Source organism: Dermochelys coriacea, chromosome 16 (genome assembly GCF_009764565.3).
Source record: "Dermochelys coriacea isolate rDerCor1 chromosome 16, rDerCor1.pri.v4, whole genome shotgun sequence".
NCBI classification, from domain to species: Eukaryota; Metazoa; Chordata; order Testudines; family Dermochelyidae; genus Dermochelys; species Dermochelys coriacea.
Genome location: NC_050083.1, coordinates 8,623,823 through 8,645,387, shown reverse-complemented (window position 1 = coordinate 8,645,387; position 21,565 = coordinate 8,623,823). Strand labels below are relative to the sequence as shown.

The 21,565-nt window shown below is 45.7% G+C and overlaps 1 long non-coding RNA gene across 1 annotated transcript; it reads left to right on the top strand.

The window, feature by feature from the left end:
- Positions 1–267: 267 nt before the first annotated feature.
- LOC122456938 lies at positions 268–4,581 on the top strand. The gene is made up of 3 exons (XR_006276118.1): positions 268–348; positions 1,616–2,668; positions 3,064–4,581. It is a non-coding gene; the product is annotated as an uncharacterized LOC122456938 (long non-coding RNA).
- Positions 4,582–21,565: the final 16,984 nt, after the last annotated feature.

Sequence of the window (21,565 nt, the reverse complement as noted above, 5' to 3'; positions counted from 1 at the left end):
TCCAGTAAATGGTATGCAGAAGGAGTAAGAGAAGCCTTCACCCCCTCTTGTCCTGATGTGAGCATTTGTCACCAATGGAAGAGTAAGAACTAAAGGCAATACAGCTCAGTTTTATTGCTGATGCTGGGATAAGGCAGGAACAGATCTGGATTTTGTAACAGTTCTGTTAAAGTTTCCAAGTAAGTGTTAACTCTGTATATAATATCCATGCAGTATCTCTGGGATTTGCTTTGAACCTGGACCAATGCAAAGAGTTTGGATTGTTATAGGATTTCAGAATCATGCAAGCCAGATGCAAAACCTGAAGGATTCACTGTGGAGAGAGTACAGAACTGGATGTATAGAAAGGTATGAAAAGAAGTTTTTCTGTTTGCCTTAGAAAACATCTAAACCAGGGGTCGTTAATAGGCAGACCGGGGGCCAAACCCGGACCGCCAGATGCTTTTGAACGGACTCCGAAATCTCTTCATTTACTTATTATCTAAACCATAGTCCAGCCATTAACAAGTGTTTTAAACAAACTTAGAGGGAGGATATAGAGCAGTGGCTCGCTTGCGGCCCAATCAGCACACAGCTGTGGCCTATGTGACATCCACAGGGCCATGCAGGCAGTATATATGTTGTGTGGAGGCAGCCCACATAACACAGAGAGCTGCATATGCAGCCCACAATGGCAAAGAGGTTGAGAACCACTGATGTAGAGTTTAAATCTAAGATTTCCAGGGCTATAAAAACTATGTATTCCAATGACGGACCTTGTAATTGAAACACTGAGTATTTCAAATGGTCAGAAGAGCAAGTCTGTCTGATACCACATTTTGGTCTCCTAGATGCTTCTTGAGGGCTTATAATTAAATAGGCGTGAGTAAGATTATCCTGGTATCACAGGAAAAAAGGGTTTAGAGATCACGTTCATTGTGCAGGGATGAAAACTTATCCATGAGAAAAGAAAGAATCTTGGGGAGAGATTTTCAGCAGCAATCAGGGTTGTTTTAATGCTATGCCCATTGAATTCACTGGGAGTTTTAGCATTGACTTCAATGGCAGCAGAGTTAGGCCAATGCTGAGCATGTTAGACAATCCCAATCTATGCCTCAAGGCAACGAAGTCCATCAAATACTCGTACTTTAGTGGTAAGTAGTGCAGTCAATACATTCAAGAATGCATCATGACACACAAGCGATGAAGACTGTGAGAGATCCTGGCCGCAAATCAGTCCATATCCTGTAGAAAACTCCACAGCAATTAATCAAGAGAGAGAGGGCCAGACTCTCAGCGGGTGCTAATCAGCACAACTACACTGAAGTCACTAGAGCTGCATCTATTTACACCTGGCTGCAGATATGGCCCAGAATAGAAGTAGGTACCTTGAGTATTCTGATCACTTTGCATCATTATGTAGAGTGTGTGGGTGTGTGCATGTGCATGTATACACATACCCAAGCAGAAAGCCCAATTTTCAGCCCTCACTTGTGCAAGTAGTTCTTATTGATGTGAGCTGCCAATGGGATTACTCATGTAACTAAGAGCTTTAGGACCTGGACCATAATCAGACAGCTTTCTGTATAATAATATTAATAAAAGCTAGCTCTTATATAGTGCTTTTCATCCATAGATCTCAAAGCACTTCTCAGGGTCAAAAGGAGGTAACGTTTTGGAGGCTGAAGTATTCCTGGCTCTGACATCAGCAGCTGTTAATATGGAGGTACACACACTGTGGTGAAATGATTAAATATATCCACTCCACCTACACAATTCTGGGTGCTGCGAATACAAGCCCAGGCCCATTGCATTAAAGAAATGACCATATTTCCTCCAACACTAACAGTAATTCAGTGTCTCTGGACTAGTAGCATCTGGCATGAAGCATGCATGTTGTTTCCAGAAACCCAGGACGGAAGGGCATTTTAAAGCAAACAAAAAGTTGAAATGCTCTGATTCCAGCGAGCACTTGGAAGAAGGATTTGAGTGCAGGGTGTGGAAATGCAGCCAGCACTTGAACTAACCCCAGGCTGTGTAATGTATCACAGCAGCTATGTAAAACAAGGACTCTTTTACACTTCAGCCCTCTCCCTCCAACGGGATGTTGCGCTGAGTTGAGTGTTACATGACTTTGATGTTCGCCATACAGACCCCATATTTGTTCATGTTTATATGTTCTGACAGTGAAGGAATGGCTCTGCTTAACATCCCCTGGGTTTCCTTGCGGACAGTTTTAAACATCACACAGCCTGTCCAACAGCCAGTCTGACCCAGCCAGCCAGCACTTGTGTCTGACGGAGCAATGGATGAGATCACTGATCGCTTGCGTAGATTTCAGACCTACAGCGACTGCTGCATGAAGATATTTGGAAAGTTCCTATCCCGTCCAAATAGGGATAGGAAAGTACTAAGGTGAATGTAAGAGGTCAGCAAACTAGTACTTGCCTCCTTTAAAAAAGAACAAAAAACACCCAGCGTGTTTCAAATATATACAGTAGCCGGTCTGAGGAGCTATTCAAGAATAAAAATCTCTGAGTAATTACACTGGCTGTGCAAGCTTAGTGAGCCAGATCCTCCCTCCTGATTACATTTATTCAATCTCAGTGAATCAGCTGCGCTTCATTGTCCATTCACATTGCCTGAAACTCCACTGACCTTGCTGGAATTATTCCTGATTCACACCAGGGTGAGTGAGAACAGAATCAGGCATACTGTATGGAACATCCTCAGCCAAATTCTGCCCTCGTTTACGTTGGCATTATTTGTATTACTAGGGGTCCTGCCTGAAATCACTGTTAGATGCTTTGCATACATATAGGAACCGTCCCTGCCACAACAGCTTAGAATTTAATATAGAAGGGTTAAAGAAAGCATTAATATCCCTGCTTTACAGGTAAGGAACGAAGGCTTAGAAAAATGAAGTGAATTAGCTAAGGTTGTACAAAAAGTGTGCAGGAGGAACTGAAGCCAAGAATCGGGAGGAACTCAAAGTCTAATGCTTTAACTGAGGGAACACGTTTCTCCCACCCTCCTGAGTCTTGTGTGTTTCCATATTTTCAGTTTTCATGACTTTTATTTTAGGTTAACAGGCAAAAAACCAACAAGAAAGAAAGAACAAATGTAAAATCTCCAGAAGGCAGAAGATGGCATATGTGTGTCTGAAGGATATTTCACCTGGTTCCCAGCCAGCTGTGTTTATCTGTATAGGAAGCATTTCTGAATAAAATGGACTGACCGTGAAATCAATAGGATGATGATCTTCATGGTGACTTAAAGGGCTTAAAACGGGAGAACTTTCAGAGGGAGAAACCACCAACTAACCATACAGAGAGAGAAGGAATGGAAAAAGAGGAGAAGAATACACATATTTAAGAAAGGAACCTGAACTGTAAGTCCCAAATTGTTCAAACATTGTCAACACTGGGTGAAATTCACCTTTGTGCAGAGGACCAGAACAAGGCCCATGTATCTCTTATGTCCCACTTAAATCCTCCCAACTGGGATCTTGTTTTTCAGAACTGAGGCCCCTTCCCATTTCTCTCCTAATTTTTCTCTCCATGGTCTGAAATAGAGAATTAAAAATGATGTCACATCCAAAAAGAGAGCCCAACCCACTGGAACTGTGTTTGTTTTCGGTGTCAATGGGGTTAAATGTAACAAGCCAAAATCTTCATTAAAAGGCAAGTTAGCTCAAGTGTCCAGTAGGCCAAACTGCAAGGAAGTGACATCTAGGGATAATGAATTCATTACACAGCTGTGTAAATGACATAAATCCATTTATATCAAATATCTCCTCTATGAGAGACTATCCAACCTCTTCCAGTTATTAGAAATGCTGGACAAAGCCAAGAAGGGGACCCCATGGTGTTATTGCTAAACAAATGCGGTAAGAGGAGATGGGGAGCCAGGGAAATCCTGATGTACATGTGTGCTTCCCTCAGGCTGATTGTGTTCCTGATTACAGGAGATTAGTCAGCTTTTGGCTAGTAGCAAAGCTCTGCTGTGAAGATGAAACCAGAGTGGAATTAGTTGACCCCCAAGCTGTCTTCACTCAGTAAACAAGATGGAAAAAACTGGATCAAAACTAAAGCCAATGTTGGTGGCTTGTACAATTGAACTGAATATTTGGGGTAAACATGAATCTATTCTGTTTGCTTCAGACAGCTCAGTCTTGCTACATCTCATTGGTAGCATTCACAGCAGCCAAGAAAGGCAGAACCATTTCAGACAGAAGAGATCCATTCCACAGCATATGACAGAGCAATAAAAATCAGCCTCAGTCTTTCATAAAGGACTGGGAGCCTGAAGCCACCTGAGAAGTGGTTTGAAGTGGTGTAAAATTAAATGTATGTTCGTTCTTGAGTTCAGAATGGGTTTTCTTCAACTCAGACAGGCAAGGACTGAGGGACGGCAGAAGCTGTGACAACCAGGGTAGAGGTATTAGGGATCTGATTTGCCATGTCATTCGAATAACACAGTGATGTATCAGGCCCTAGAAGGAAACAATAAATAGGACCAGATCCTCAGCTGATGTAAATTGGCCCAACTCCACTGAAGTCAATGGAGCTAGGCCCATTTACATCAGCTGAGCATCTGGCTCATAACTGGCAATACGTACAAAGAAAAGGAGTACTTGTGGCATCTTAGAGACTAACAAGTTTATTTGCGCATAAGCTTTTGTGAGCTACAGCTCACTTAGTCAGTTTCAGTGGTATACTTTTGCTGCTTTGTACCACTCTGATATAAAAAAATTTAAACTTAGCTTAGGTGGCCAGTAAAATAAGGCATATGAGTACTTTATATCACCACACCATCCTCGTGAATCGGGAACACTATTTTTAAAAAGTGAATTTAGCACTACAGAATCAAGTAAAGTTGCCCACGCAGCCTCAATGCATCCTCTTCGTGAGTATAAATTACAATACTTTAATTATGTGATCACATCCAGTTGTTCTCCCCCACCACAAGACCCCTGCCTCATTCAGACATCTATTGAGTATTTCTCTTTATCCCATCAGTCAATGTGTGGCCCCATGCGTTTTTTACTGCACTGCATCTAAACCCTGGAACAATTGAAAGAATATTTTTAGCATGGGCAAAACAGTATTATTTTTCCCCCTCAAATCTCATTCTCAGAAACAGCTGAACTGTTTTACTTCAGAATTTCCCCAAAAATTCCACTGGAGACAGACACCCGACATGGAAAATTTCAGCCCATACAGTTACAATTTGGCAAAGTTACATGCAACTGAAAATGGTGTCTTTTAATGGCAACCTTAACTATAGGTTTTGCTATCTGCACTCCATCTGTTTATACTTGTCTCCCAGATGGACCAAGGAAAGCCCCGTTTTCCAACTGGCCAGATTTCTGGTACCTTTGGCATATTTTTCACTCTCTGTAAATATTTACGGAGATGATTATCCTTGGAATGACAACATCTTTTTCCAAAGAAATTAGTTCAGCATTAACGACAGCAAAAAAAGAAGTGATAAATGTATCTGAGACTCGAGAAAAGCCCAAACGTCATGGTTGCCTGATACCGTCTCCTTAGAATGAGTTGCAGGGGAGAGAGGGAGAGGGTTAGTTTAAAAAGTACCAGGGACACCAGACTAAGAGTCTGTCAGATCCATAATGTTTTATTCTTCCATGACTCTCAGATACCATGATGATGAATGTGATAAACCAGATTACAAAGATGCAAAGACTACAAAGGTACAGAGTCATATTTTCAACCACAGGTTGTTGTCTCCTATGCAACAGTTACTGAGTGAAATTCCATGGCGTGTGTTATGAAGTAGGTCAGACTTGATGATCATAATGGTCCCTTTGAAAACTATAAGCTCAATTCTCCCTTTTTTCTGAGCTCCCCTTGGTTCCTGTGGCAGCAGGGAGCCAGTTGGATTTCCTGATGGAACTGCTCATATGCTTAAAGTTAACCCCGTGTCTGAGTGTTTGGGATCTACATTTGATTGTTGGTCACTAGTAAGAATAATCGTTTGCATTAGAGCAGACTGGAAAACGGGAAGGGGGTGAAATCTTCAAATATTTTTGTCAGAAACTGTTTCCTTTTTTCAATGACAATTTTGTTTTGACAGAAATTTTCCCACCAGCATCTCTACTTCACACTTAACCCAGCACATTTAAATCTAAGGGTCTCCAGGCAAGGAAGGATGGTCTTGTAGCAGAGACACAACCTTGGGTGCTGATAGAACTCAATTCTGTTCTTGGCTGTGAAGGGGCTTGTTCCATCACCCCTTATATAAGGGGTTACCTTGAAACAGTGACCCTTTAAAATCCCTTCTCCTCCCTGCTTTGTCAGGTAGAAGGGAAAGAAACCTCCCTTGTGCCATTACTCCAGTGGTGGGCCTTTGTGCCTGATCCTTAAGTGGCTGCTTGCCAGGCTAATCTTGAGGAACCTCCTTAAGATAGTCCCCTGCCTCTCTGGCAGCCACCTCACTCTGTTTGAGCTTCAGCTTTTTAGCCCAGCTGTTGCTAGTCAGCCACATGGTGACAGCTGGGGAAGTAAATAGTCTGTCCGTTAACCCTTCCTGACAGCTATAGTGTGAGGTTTAGAAACCCAGTCACCATGCCTTTGTCACAGGCTTGAAGTTTGACCTTGGGCAAGTGACTTAGCCTCTGTCTGCCTCAGTTTCCATTGGTAACATGGCAGTAATCGCATCAGCGCTGTGAGAGCCTCAAGCCAAAGATACTATTAAAGCACTTGTATTAAAGCACTTTCCACCTGTTAATTCTCTCTTTGCAATTCAAATAGCTGCCCCCAACAAACTGTTCCCATATTAGGGGATTGTGCCACTTTAACTATCCCACTATAGTTAAAGTGGCACAACTTTGTAACATAGGCAAAGCCGAATATCACCTCTTCTCAAATGCATCCATCCTCTACCCACTGTGTTTGTCAGACCCCTTAGAGGATCAGTCTTGGGGATGGAACGCTGCTTTGAAGCTGCAGCTCTGGCTGTCAGATCTTGCTAACAGGTACTTGCAGCCAGCTGTATTAAGCTCTCCAGCTGTCCTCTGGCTCTCCAGGGTGATCCCTGGAGTGATGCTCAAGAAAGAGTGAGTCCCTCTTCTGGCCCCACAATATGGGCTGCCAGCATCTTCCTTAGCAATGTGGGATTTCTGGAAGTGGTCAGTTATGCCTGAAGGGAGCTGAACTAATCCTGGCCTGTGGAATTCAGTGGTAAACATTCTCAGAGATGACTTACTGTCTGTCACAACATTGTGCAAAACTATTTGTAACTGGGATTCTTGCAGGGTGAGATCAGTCCCCCCACATGGCAGTTAGATCCAAGAGGAAGTGAGAGTGTGCATTGGGTTACATGATGATATCACCTTGCTCACTGCTGCTATTTGCCTGTGGGTCTGTTCCCATATGAGAACCTCTCAGAGATTTATGTAGACTGATTCAGAAGGCTCTAAGGTCCCCCTTTCTCCCATCCCCAAGGAACCATGTTTAAAGATGATTCAGATGTGTCTGCAGCCCCCATCCAGCACATGTGGTTCAGACTGTGTGGATGGGGGCCAAACCAATGATTATTAAATACATTTGAGATTAGCGTGATTGTGAGACACTCATTAAAAAGACAGGCTTGGCCTGGCCTGATTGCAGCGTGATTGCAGTGTCCCCATTGTCTCTTGTTCTAAGTTTGAAGAGCTAGTGCACTGAAAATAGCAGGGTGGCTTTGGCACCCGAGGAGGTGACTTGGGCAAACTACCCAAGTATAAGCCTGCCCAGCCTCACTGGGCACATATTCATGTGGCTATCCCAAGCTGGGCCCATGCCGTTGCTTCCACACTGCTATTTTTAGCATGTCAAACTGAGCGAGTACATGTCTATCTACCTGGCCTAGGCACCCACTATGGGGTTGCTCTGGGGCTGAAGCACCCATGGGGAAAAGAGGGTGGGTGCTCAGCATCCACTGGTAGCCCCGCAGATCAGCTCCTCCCATTCCCTCCCAGTGCCTCCTGCCCACCGTGATCAGTGGTGTGCAGGAGGTGCTGGCGAGGAGGGGAAGGAGCGGGGCAGGAAGAAGTGGGGGGATGAGGTGGAATGGGGTGGGCGGGGGGGTGGGGTGGGATGGGATGGGGTGGGGGAGGGAAGAGGCAGGGCAGGAGTGAGGGCTTGGGGGAAGGAGTGGGGAGGGGGTGAGGCATGGGGCAGAGCGCAGGTTGAGCACCCCCCGGGAACTGGGGAAGTCAGTGCCTCTGCTACCTGGGCTGGGAATCTTGTTCCTAGCTGCTGTGGAGATGTATCCTTAGCCCTATTTTCCTCATCAGATAGTGTCACAGACCAGAGTGCTCTTTTCTATCCCCTAGCACTCCGCTCAATAAACAGTGGCATTTCTAAGCACAGGTCAAAGAACTTCATTAAGCTGTAGATAAGTTTGAAATGTAGATCAGTGTTTGAAGTGCTAGAGACCTTGAAAGAACTTTGTAGCTATCCAAGCACAAAATTCCCAAATTCCAACTTTATGAAAGCATGCAGCGGAGCTGCGCCGGGACTCCTCCTCGCCCACTTGCAAGGGGCCAAGAACTGTACCCATATACCCAGCTTTTAAAATATTGGCAGGCAGACCCCAAATCCATGTAATGCTCCTTTCCTTTGCTTTTGGAATGTCCTTGAATGTATATTCAGCAGCTCAGGGGAAATCACTGGAGCCAGTTAGGAATGATAATGTGGAATGGAAAAATCCCACTCTGCCCTACAGAGAAAACAGACAAGGCTGTGTAATAAGGGAAATGCCATTCTGTTCTTTATATGCAGGGAGAAATGCAATACTGTAATATCTGGTTCAGGTGCAGGCCAAAACCCAGCAACCTGGGAAATCGCAGGCCAAAAGCCCCTCCATAAGACTTTTTTTTTTTTAATTAGTTTCTGGTACTTTCCAATTTTCTTTTCCTTTTGTTTTCTCTTTCCCAGGCAGGCCAGCTCTCCACTTTGAGAGAGCCTTCCTGGACATCCTGTCCAAACAAATCCCAGCCACCCTACCCCAACCAACAGCTATGGAAAGCAACAAAATATTTTGTAAGACTTTTTAGAAACTTTCAAAGTATTGTTTTCTGCCCTCGCATCAGCATTATCATTGTTCTCAAATATCCTGCTTTTTCATTTCATTAGTCAAAACTTTTTTTTTAATTAACACAAAAATTTGCTCAGACAGTAGGAAGAAAAGCTTAGTAGCTACAGCAGTGGATTGGGACTTTGGAGCTCAATTCCTACGTCAGCCCCTGCCTTCCTTTGTACTGATGACCAAGTCGAGGGTGTAGAGCCCTGAGCAGATACAAAATTTATATCCACGGATATAAAGCAGATATTCACAGAGCTGCAGGGCTCTACCAGGAACCACAGTGGCAAAATCAGCAATATGTTGGGCCACTGCTCGCAGGAGTCAGCGCCGAGCCCAGATAGCTCCTCCAGTGTGGCTGTACCGCCCTGAGCCCAGCCCCTTGAGGAAGGCACCAGGCTCAACGGCAGCTCTCCTTGGTTATGCTACAGTGTGCAAGTGATTCGCATGCTCCTGGACAGGAGACGCAGGCAGCTGTGTGGAAGGAATTCCTGTCCGGGAACGTGCAAGCTGCTTGCACACACTAGAAGATCAACATTTCCATTAAAAGTGCCTGTGATGGGGCACATCAGCCTCACATTGGTACCGCAGGTGTTAACCCTTCCTTCCTAGCAGAGGAAGCCCAACCCCAGAAGCTCTGCTGGGCATGCTCTAACTGGAGAACAGGTATAAAAGCCTGCAGAGCTGCTCAGTCTGGACTGACCGCTGGAGGGGAAGGAGGCACGCCTCCAGCTCCCAAGGAAGGACTGCCTGCGTGCCAGGATCCGGGGGCCAGCCGAGCCGGGATGCACCCTCATGCCCAGACGGAGGACATCACAGGAGGGGAACAGACCGGAGGACCCCACGAAGTGGAGAACCCAGCGTTTATGGTAGGAAGTGACCCAGTGGAACTTTAGAGGCAAACGGTGTTAGAGCCGCATAGACACTTGGCGTGTCGCAGGCGGATCCCCACCAAGCTGGTGGCAACGGGAGCTTGCCACTACCAGGGCCCTGGGACAGGACCCGGTGGAGAGGACGGGCCCGGGTCCCCCTACTACCCCCTCCCCCACCGTGGGAATCCTATGGACTCTGGCCGCTAGGCTGTACCACCCCACTTGCGAGGGGGATTGTGTGAACTCTGGCCATTGGGCCGCATTGCTCCAATGCGGGGAGCAATTTATATGGACCCTGGCCATTGGGCAACACTGCCCTGACACTTGAGGCTAGTTACCTGGACTCCAGTGGCTAGGCCGGACTACCCTGCTTGTGAAGTGGATTGTGTGGAAGAAGGCCATTAGGCCACAACCGGCTGCTCGCAGAGAGACAGGCATGTGAACATCAGAGTTGTGAGGTTCCGACACCCCATCCCACCCCTGCCACAAAGGGGCGGGGCAGTGCCAGGCCTGCCACAGTGCCCTACAGTCTTTAAATTCCTTGCAGAGCTGCCAGGACCTCACTTTTGAAAGTCTCAGCTGAAAAGCCAGAACACACAGCAAACCACAGTTTATCTGTCTCTTCAGGATGAAAGGTTACATCAGGTGAGATATTGTATCTTGTTTCAGAGCAGACAATCTGAAGTGGCGGCACCTGGGTGCAGGTGTCAGCTGTGGTTAAAGAATAGTTTATGGAGCAAGAGGAAGCCTGTTCTCAAGCTATGTTTTTGAGCCTTGAATCAGAGCTTGAATCCATTCTGAATGTGAGGCCAAATGGACAGCTGTCCATGCATAGGTGGAAGCCCAGAAGGTACAGGGAGCATCTTTCCTGCCTTGGATTTCTATGCAGAAGGCCATCATTACATGGGTAGCTGCACTCCAAGTGCATGAGGGTGGAAGGATGCTAGTGTTGCCAGCAATACTTCATGACCCATATGTGTCTGGCATGGACGGGACTTGGCCAGGATTCTACAGCCCTGCAACTTTCCCACACAACGGGGAGCATCTGGTGCCCAGATTGGGATGGGCGTGTGACTTTCAAAATGGACTGTTGATGAATGTGCTCCCCCAGGACAAATCGAAGCATCATTCCTGTTGGCCTCCAGAGGCATACTACCTTGTAATGTTGAGAGGTACCGATGATTGCATCAATCAGAAACCTCTTTAAGATTGGGTGGGGAAGCATCCTTCAATTAGCATAACTGTAATGAGATTTTAATCAGAAGCCCCCCACCTGAGACAAAAGGGGATTGTGAAGCTGCCATGGGATTTGGACTGAGTGGGAGGAAGGCTTTTGCTAAATAGTGAGAGAGAGAGACTGGGAGTAGGGTGGGGGGCAGAACACACAACAGCCAGAGAAGCGGAGGCAAAAAGCAAGAAACCCAAGCAGTAGCTGATGAATACAGTGTGATCCTGGAAAAAGCTAGAGAGAGCATTTGGGTCTAAAGAGGCTTAGGGTTGTAAGCTAAGAAACTGCTCCTTTTGTTCTTGGATCCTGCTGCATTTGGAGAAGCAGGACTTTGTACTTTCTTTATAAATAAACAAAACTGCATCAGAGAAATACCTGACTATCACCAATTTCTTCTTCCAGTTGGAACATCCTAAGGGGCCCAGACTTTCACTAGCCACTCAGGTCAAAAAGGGCAACACCTCTTTACACCACCATTCAAGAGTGTGTGCCACCACACCCAGCCTGGGCAAACTATTGCGGATGTTTGTGATGGAGAAGCATCTTTGCCTCTCAAGTAAATGACTTGTCATGGGCTGTGTTTATTTTTGACCTGCTCAAAGGGACCATTAATCATTTCAAAATATGGCATCTTGTGAATGGCCAGAACTAGAAACATGTGCTAAGCACCGTATCTTTCTAACTTAATGGTGCATGAAGTAAAAAAGATCTGACTCATTATTCAGATTATACCATTGCATATCCACTGAGTCCTGTGTTTGAAGAATAGCATTCTGCCTGTATGACGCTGATATCAGTCTGCCCGTACCTGCAGGAATCTTAATTTAGGCCCCTTTATCTGAGTATTTAATATGTTCTTGGTACAGATTTTCAGTTTGCAGTCATCAACTCTACTGTGCCTCTTGGATTTAGCCAGGAAAGGAAGCAACTCAAACTTGATGCAGGAAGCCCTGGAAAGCTCTGAGGCAAGCCAGATCTCATGCAATTTTCAGCTTGATTTCCACGATGATGAGGACTAGGGTAAATTTGGTAAAGCTTGGGAAAAGCATCCAGATTGAACAGGTTTTTTCTTAGTAGACCTAGTCTCTTGCTGTCTTTTTCCCATTTGTAATTAGAGATACTCCCTAATCCCCGCCCCCCCCAGTCTCCAAGCTAGTGTTTCAATGATCAGGTTATTTGTGGTCTTAAGGAAAAAATAATATTCCATTGACGTGTTACATCTCACCTCATGTTTCCTGGTAATACGTGAGGAGACTGCACCTATACATTTCTGATGTCAAACTCGGCCACATGTAGAACCCCTCTTCCTCCAGGTGGAATATAGTCTGTTGACACAGTTGGCTGTAATGTTAACCACTTCCTTTCGTAGGGTCTGGAGTACCAACTTTTTGACCTGACAGTGGGCCAGGTCCTGATCTCATTTGTGGCAGTCTAAATCTGCATAACTCCATTGATGTCAATAAAGCTGTTCTGGATTTACATCGTCATAACCAAGATCAGACTCTGGCCCTCAATGTTCATCTCAGCCCCTCCAAATCTAAAAAATACCCCTGACCTTTTATGTCTGCTTAAATCCACAGTCTGTACTGTAGGTTTGAGGCTCCCATGACATTGTGGTCAATATACTGAATTAATCAGATTCTTCTTGAGTGAGAAAAGGAGCACAGCTGTAAGGTAAAGTATGAAAAGGTTAAAATAAGAGACCCGATATATTCCCCCACTGTGATAACTCCCACCCATATCAATAGGAAAATGCAAATTGCCGTCTGGATCAAGCCAATGATCCATCTAGTTCAATATCCTGTCTGTAAAAATGTCTGGTATCAGCTGCTCCAGAGGGAAGTACAAAGAACCCTAAAATGGTAATTCTAGCCTAACGAACACATTGGGAAAGTTATGGGTATAATGTCATCAGGGTAGTTTAGGTGCCAAGTTTACATTTGACAAGACATAATGTTAACTGCGACATTGTATGATTTTTGTTTAAACCTTTATTTTCAATAAAACAGTCTCTTGCTGGGACAGAAAATTTACCCTGTACCAACTGCAACTCAGACAGCTTGGCCTTCTGCTAGTGCTTTGTGCATGGGAAGCAGAAAGCGACTTGAAACAGATTATAAATAAAAATGAAAGTAGAGTTTCTCTTTTCATCGAGCAACTTGGGAAAAAAACAAGCAGAGACAAAATATATGTCTGTGTAAGATAGGAAGGGCCCTATCCAGGACCCTGCATACAGCACAAGCCAGTAAGCCATGCACAAGGGAGTTCTGCAGGGCTCTTGCAGAGAGAAGCCGAGAGCATTCCTGCAGACAGTGAAATGGCAGCATAGCCATTCTGCAGCTGCTATCACAACATGCTGCATTGCCCCCATTGTCGGGGGCAGTGGGATCGGTCAGTAGGTCCATCCGGTCTGAAACCCTCCCCAAACCTGCCTGTGTGCAGGGATGAGGGAGGCCGTGGGCTGCAGAGTTTGTAAACCCTTTGCTTGGCTCCCTGAATCCTTCCCTCCACCCCAACATGATGGGACTCTTGCTGGTTCGCAGGCAGGCAGGCCTGAGGGTTATAGTCGGAGGGAGCGCCGTGATGTTCAAAGCTCAGGAATGCATGCTGTCAGTTTTATGACCTTTGTGAGCTGCAACAACAACACAGGAAAAGAGGGTTTAGTACATCGGGCTACATTCAGACATAGGTATGTCTACACCTTCTGCTGCTGCTCTTAGCATGTTAGGATGTTATACCAGCTAGACTCCCTCTAGTCACCCTTAGACTCGCACCTGCTTACCACTGTGGAACTTATCCCTTTGCCCTCTGGCTTACCTCTGAATTTGACCCACCAAGTGTAAGGGAGTCAAACCCAAACCACCTTACCCTACTCTTACCCTGTAACTGTGTAACCTGACTCTCTCCCTTTAAACAAGCAATTCTTAACAGGAGAGACACCTTGCCTTAGTCCGCCTTGCTTCTTAAGTCAAGGACCATGAACCTTAACATGCTTCCCTAGTAGTCAGGAGCTTATTATTCAGAAAACGACTTGCTGCTACAGGACTAAGCAAGACAGGGGTTCATTTAAACCAGCTCCTACTCCCAGAAATGCCCATTGAGTCACATACAAGCTAGTAGTGAAATTAATTGTGCTGCAGTACGTTATCAGTATAAGCTCCTTGTCCCAATGAGAACACAATATCAATACAGTAAGGGTTAAAATCCATCCCACGGTACTCAGCCTGAGTAGCTGGGATCTGGGGGAATGTGGCGGGAGCTGGAGCAGAGAGGGAGGAAGCCTGCTAGCTGAGGTGTAGTGCTGAACGAACATGTGTGACCACATCACCTAAAGGAACACAGGTCGTTTTGTTTTTGCAGGTGCTCAATGCCATTCAATGGAATTCACCCCGCCGGGCAGCAGAAGACCTATTGTTAGCCTCCCACACTGTAGGGGAAGTGTAGGCTGCACAGTGCCACTCACAAAGCATTGGGGTCCCCCCACCCTTCATCACTATCCCGTTTATGACTGAGAGGAGTCTCACTTCTCCAACTACTGAGCCAAGTCCTTTGAGCAAAGGAGGGATTATCTAGCAGAGAGTATCACTGCTATTGCCAAACGGTTTCCCTCTGGGCTGCTAATTCCCAGCCTGGGGTGGGGAAATCACCCACAGCTAATTAGAAACAGGTACCGTCTGCAGGTAACATTGCCAGACAGAAGCCCATTCGCATCTGACACAATCTGCACAGTCTGCAGTGTCTCAACAAGCCCCCCGGGGGAAGTGATGAATTTGTCACACCTGTTTCTCCAAATCTAATAATAATAAAATAATTCCATTCAAGCCCAGGGAAGGCGGCATTCCAGTAACATTTTGCTTTTACTGACTGAAATTTCCCGTAAGACAGGCCTCTGGTTATAGAGTGGAAAATCTGTCCTCACTCACTTCCCCCTGCAGCCCTGGAGCAGACGTATGGAGTCTGCCTGACTTTTTCATCCTGCCAGGGCTGCAGCAGTAGCTGTGGAACATGGTGTGCTTGTACATCCCGGGTGTCAAGTCGGAGCCACGTCTAAGGAGGCAGAGGAGCTGGTAGCTGTGTTCCAGTGGGCGCTCCTAAATCCCGGCTCACTTCGTTACGCAGCAAACCGGGAGCAGACCCTTGTAAAACGGACCCTAAAAGGGGGGGGGAAAAAAAGACGTGATTTCAATGATAACATCAAAGGAATGTGTGTAAAGGCCATAAATGTCCCGTGCCATATGGCCAATCACCAAAGATTGCTTGACGCATCAGACCATATGTTTTCCCCTAAGCAGCAATTTCCATTGTACTTTAACAATAGGACAATGAGAGGTGGAGCATTCCTGAGTGGTTACTGCTGCATGCAGGTGGTGTAATAACTGTGGCATGAGGCCAACAGCTACATGCGTTCAACTCTTCAAGCAATATAATCGCTGTTCTCAAGGCAAAGCAGGGGTATCTTGATGGCATTACGAAATGGAATTGCTATAGCACTGTACTGAGCCATCTCAGACCTGATCAGTTATGGAGCATTGAGGGTACACCTGTTACATTACTGAGAGCCAGCAAGAATGCTCCCAGGGCTAGACATACAAGGGAGACTTGAGTGTTATAATACTTAGACTGGGAACATAGGAACATAAGAACAGTCATACTGGGTCAGATCAAAGGTCCATCTAGCCCTATATTCTGCCTTCGGACAGTGGCCAATGCCAGGTGCCCCAAAGGGAATGAACAGAACAGGGAATCATCAAGTGATCCCTCCAGTGTAACTCATTCCCAGCTTCTGGCAAACAGACGCTAGGGACACCATCCCTGCCCATCCTGCCTAATAGCCATTGATGGACCTATCCTCCATGAATTTATCTAGTTCTTTTTTGAAGCCCGTTATAGTCTTGGCCTTTACAACATCCTCTGGCAAAGAGTTCCACAGGTTGACTGTGTCTTGTGTGAAGAAATACTTCCTTTTGTTTGTCTTAAACCTGCTGCCTATTAATTTAATTTGGTGACCCCTAGTTCTTGTGAAAGAGCTGGTGACCCTCTCTCCTTTGTATCCAACAGCCCAGTAGTTAGGGAACTGCCACACAATGTAGGAGATCTTTGTGCAGATCCCACCCTGCCTGATGTGGAGCAGAGATGTGAACTTGGGTCTCCACTGTCCTGTTATGGGACTACTCATGTGCTTTAAGTTAGGCCCCTGCTTAAGTGTCTTGCAGAGCCTTAGATACTCCCATGCATGACTCACTTGAGACAATGAAATCCAACCAGGTGAAGCCAAGAGTAGGAACTGGCCTTGGCACTGGTGATCAGCCTACACTAATGTATTCTATCCATTTTGGGAACGTTGAATCTGGTATTTCATATTGATGCTGAAGGCCAAGGAAAACAGGCTCATTTCAGTTACTATTTTTTGATGTCAAATGTTTTCCTGTGCAATGAAAGAGGTCCCCAGCTGAAGTTCTGTAAAGGAAGTTTGGGGCAAATGTTTGTACACAAACTTGGGGGGGAGGAGAGATGATTTTATGTATAAAAAAGTAGAAATAGATGAGCGTGACTGATTCCCATTGTGCGACGATATACTTATTTTACCCTTACTTCATCCTCCACCAGAACCTCATTTATGTGTCTCTTTCTTCAGCTAGTCTAGTTCTGTTGATAGCTTTTGCAGGCAGGGACTGTTTTTTAACAGTGCCTAAAATAATGGGGCCATGATCCCTGCATGGGGCCCTTCAGTACTTCTGTAATGCAAATAACAAATACAATAGTAGCAATACTTGTAAACTGATATCTGTGAAAGCATCTTGGCCTTTGTGGAGATCTTCCATCTCACCAGGCTGAGGAATGTGCATGGTAGAGCAGAAAGTTCTCCACACTATCCCATTTTATTAACCTTGTGTCAGTAAACCTTAATAGATAAATATTTAAAGGAGCCACCTTCTCCTGCACAAAAAGTGAGTTTCTATGTTCATTTGATGAGTGTCTGTTTCTGCAGTGGTGTCCCATTTGTTGACATGCCACCCCAGCCCACCCCACACACCTTCTTGCCTTGAGAGGACCACCGTCCACTCGGCAATGGGGAAAACTCAGTTTCAATGTTCCCTGAAATCCAGGCTTCCCCTGCTCCGCCACACAAACAGATGTCAAGCAACCTAACCTCAAGCTAGAGGGACACACATTATCATGGCCTGGTCTACACCTAAAATTTAGGTCGACCTAGCTAGGTGACTTAAAGGTTTGCATTCACACCCCTGAGAGATGTAGTAAAGCTGACCTAAGCTCTGGTGTAGACACTGCTAGGCTGAAAGAAAAATTCTTTCATCAACCTAGTCACCATTTCTTGAAGGAGTGGATTAACTACAACGATGGAAAAATCCCTTCTGCTGCTGTAGCAACTGTCTACACTATGGTGCTACTGCAGCACAGTTGCAGCACTGTAGTTGTGCCACTATAGCATCTGTAGTGTAGACATAGCCCCTGGGGTAAGGGGGATTCGATTCCTATGTGTAACAAGCTATCTGTGATTGCCATCCCTATGAGTAGGTGGTGATCCTTCTCGGAAAGGGTCAAGAGGGTTATGCAGGACATAAGGGAGGTGCAAGTGGCTCTTGAGAGGGAGAAGACCTAGGATGTGGGCTGAGCAATCCTGAGGGAGGAACCAGATGAGAAGATAAGCCAAGGAAGATTACTTAAACTGAATGTGTTCTATTGTTATTAATCTCTATGTTAACAAAACCAAAACTCAGTAATGAGTCCAGGGGTGAGTTTGGAGTTTATATAACATGGGAAAGGCACTTGTTTGCACCATGTTTACTTAGTTCTGGGCTTCTGTACTCTTCTATGGTCGAGATGGTCGAGTTCAGGATCCTGACACAGGGAAGAAAGGAGAGCAGCAGAAAACGGACCCTGGACTTCAGAAAAGCAGACTTTGACTCCCTCAGGGAACTGATGGGCAGGATCCCCTGGGAGAATAACATGAGGGGGAAAGGAGTCAAGGAGAGCTGGCTGTATTTTAAAGAATCCTTATTGAGGTTACAGGGACAAACCATCCCAATGTGTAGAAAGAAATGCAAATATGGCAGGCGACCAGCTTGGCGTAACAGTGAAATCCTTGCTGATCTTAAACACAAAAAAGAAGCTTACAAGAAGTGGAAGACTGGACAAATGACCAGGGAAGAGTATAAAAATATTGCTCGAGCATGCAGGAGTGAAATCAGGAAGGCCAAATCACACCTGGAGTTGCAGCTAGCAAGAGATGTTAAGATTAACAAGAAGGGTTTTTTCAGGTATGTTAGCAACAAGAAGAAAGTCAAGGAAAGTGTGGGCCCCTTACTGAATGAGGGAGGCAACCTAGTGACAGAGGATGTGGAAAAAGCTAATGTACTCAATTCTTTTTTTGCCTCTGTCTTCAAGAACAAGGTCAGCTCCCAGACTACTGCACTGGGCAGCACAGCACGGGGAGGAGGTGACCAGCCCTCTGTGAAGAAAGAAGTGGTTCGGGACTATTTAGAAAAGCTGGATGAGCACAAGTCCATGGGGCCGGATGCGCTGCATCCGAGAGTGCTAAAGGAGTTGGCGGATGTGATTGCAGAGCCATTGGCCATTATCTTTGAAAACTCATGGCGATCGGGGGAAGTCCCGGACGACTGGAAAAAGGCTAATGTAGTGCCCATCTTTAAAAAAGGGAAGAAGGAGGATTCTGGGAACTACAGGCCAGTCAGCCTCACCTCAGTCCCTGGAAAAATCATGGAGCAGGTCCTCAAGGAATCAATTCTGAAGCACTTAGAGGAGAGGAAAGTGATCAGGAACAGACAGCATGGATTCACCAAGGGCAAGTCATGCCTGACTAATCTAATTGCCTTCTACGATGAGATAACTGGCTCTGTGGATGAGGGGAAAGCAGTGGACGTGTTGTTCCTTGACTTTAGCAAAACTTTTGACACGGTCTCCCTCAGTATTCTTGCCAGCAAGTTTAAAGAAGTATAGGCTGTATGAATGGACTATAAGGTGGATAGAAAGTTGGCTAGATTGTCGGGCTCAACGGGTAATGGTCAATGTCTCCATGTCTAGTTGGCAGCCGGTATCAAGTAGAGTGCCCCAAGGGTTGGTCCTCGGGCCGGTTTTGTTCAATATCTTCATTAATGATCTGGAACATGGTGTGGATTGCACCCTCAGCAAGTCTGCAGATGACACTAAACTGGGAGGAGAGGTAGATACGCTGGAGGGTAGGGATAGGATACAGAGGGCTCTAGACAAATTAGAGGATTGGGCCAAAAGAAATCTGATGAGGTTCAACAAGGACAAGTGCAGAGTCCTGCACTTAGGATGGAAGAATCCCATGCACCGCTACAGACTAAGGACCGAATGACTCGGCAGCAGTTCTGCAGAAAAGGACCTAGGGGTTACAGTGGATGAGAAGCTGGATATGAGTCAACATTGTGCCCTTGTTGCCAAGAAGGCCAATGGCATTTTGGGATGTATAAGTAGGGGCAATGCCAGCAGATTGAGGGACGTGATCATTCCCCTCTATTCGACATTGGTGAGGCCTCATCTGGAGCACTGTGTCCAGTTTTGGGCCTCACACTACAAGAAGGATGTGGAAAAATTGGAAAGAGTCCAGTGGAGGGCAACAAAAATTATTAGCAAAAAGAAAAGGAGTACTTGTGGCACCATAGAGACTATATATATATAAGTATCACAAGTACTCCTTTTCTTTTTGCGAATACAGACTAACACGGCTGCTACTCTGAAACCAAAAATTATTAGGGGACTGGAACACATGACTTATGAGGAGAGGCTGAGGGAACTGGGATTGTTTAGTCTGCAGAAGAGAAGAATGAGGGGGGATTTGATAGCTGCTTTCAACTACCCAAAAGGGGGTTCCAAAGAGGATGGATCTAGACTGTTCTCAGTGGTAGCAGATGACAGAACAAGGAGTAATGGTCTCAAGTTGCAGTGGGGGAGGTTTAGGTTGGATATTAGGAAAAACTTTTTCACTAGGAGGGTGTGAAACACTGGAATGCGTTACCAAGGGAGGTGGTGGAATCTCCTTCCTTAGAAGTTTTTAAGGTCAGGCTTGACAAAGCCCTGGCTGGGATGATTTAGTTGGGGATTGGGCCTGCTTTGAACAGGGGGATGGACTAGATGACCGCCTGAGGTCCCTTCTAACCCTGATATTCTATGATTCTATCATCTACCCACTTGCCTTGGTATTTATACCTGCTCATTACTGTGCAATATGATGGTCTCTAGCTTAAGCCTAGAGTGGACCATACTTTTCTGAGCAAAGGGGAGAGAAGAGGTTGGTGGGAGCTGGCAATCAGGACTTAATTACAGGCAGTTGCATTACTATATATTGAATTTATGACTATGTTAGACACTAGTGACAGATGCCAAACTCCTTCCCTCTGTGGTTTAAGATTATTGCTGATATTAGGTCTCTAAGAACACAAAGGCAAAACAAGAATAGAGCTAACTCAGTCAAAGGAGTCTGGGATTACAGCTGTCTTTAATGAAATCCAAGTTAGCCACAGAGAACATAAATAAGTTAAATCTCATCTGCTTTGAGATTTCCCTTTGGTCCCAGAAGAAGCCAAAGGCAGGATATGAGGAGAGGTGTATAGCTTTTTCCGGAAACACTGAGAGAAAGGCAAGGCAAAATGCCTCCCTATGCACCTTTCGTCTGCTTTTATGATGTGACCTCATCACTAACAACCTCATCTAGTGATGCAGGCTACAGTACAACACATTACATAGCAAAGAAATGAACGAAGAGAGAGCAGACTAGCGATTTTACCCTCTCTTCCATCCCCAGCAAATTGGATTAAAACTTCTGGAAGGGCCAGACTGGAAAAAGGCAGCAGGAAGAGAATCCCCGCCCTCTGTACCCGCACTTCCATCCTCCCCATAACACAGTCCGTAGGCCTAGGAGGGAAAAGCAGTAGGGCCAAGGAGCAGGGGGAGGTTCCTAGGAAGAAGCAGTGTACACAATACATTCCCTCTGCTACATGGCAGGATACAAATTGGTGATTAATTGATTGCAGCAATAAATATTCCCTAGAGCTGTCATGAACCGCATGAGAGCAGTCACACAGCATCAGGGGTTTCTTGCCAGCCCTTGGAAACATGATTCTACTGATCCAGCTGGCAGGAGAGGCAGCTCTGCAAGGAGAACACCCGCAAAGGCCTTAGTGCTTCTGGCTGGAGATCCACACCATTGGAGCCTGGGTGTCTGGTGGATTCTCCACCACAGTAGTGTCTGCTTGACCCTGATCCTTGTTTCATTAGCAATAAGGAATGCAGCTGGAGGCAAGTAGGAGGAGCCATGAGAAACAACTTTATCAATAATGCTGAGAGGTCAGTGTTACAGGCTGAGGATCTGTTTGTCTCCCTGTCCACAGGT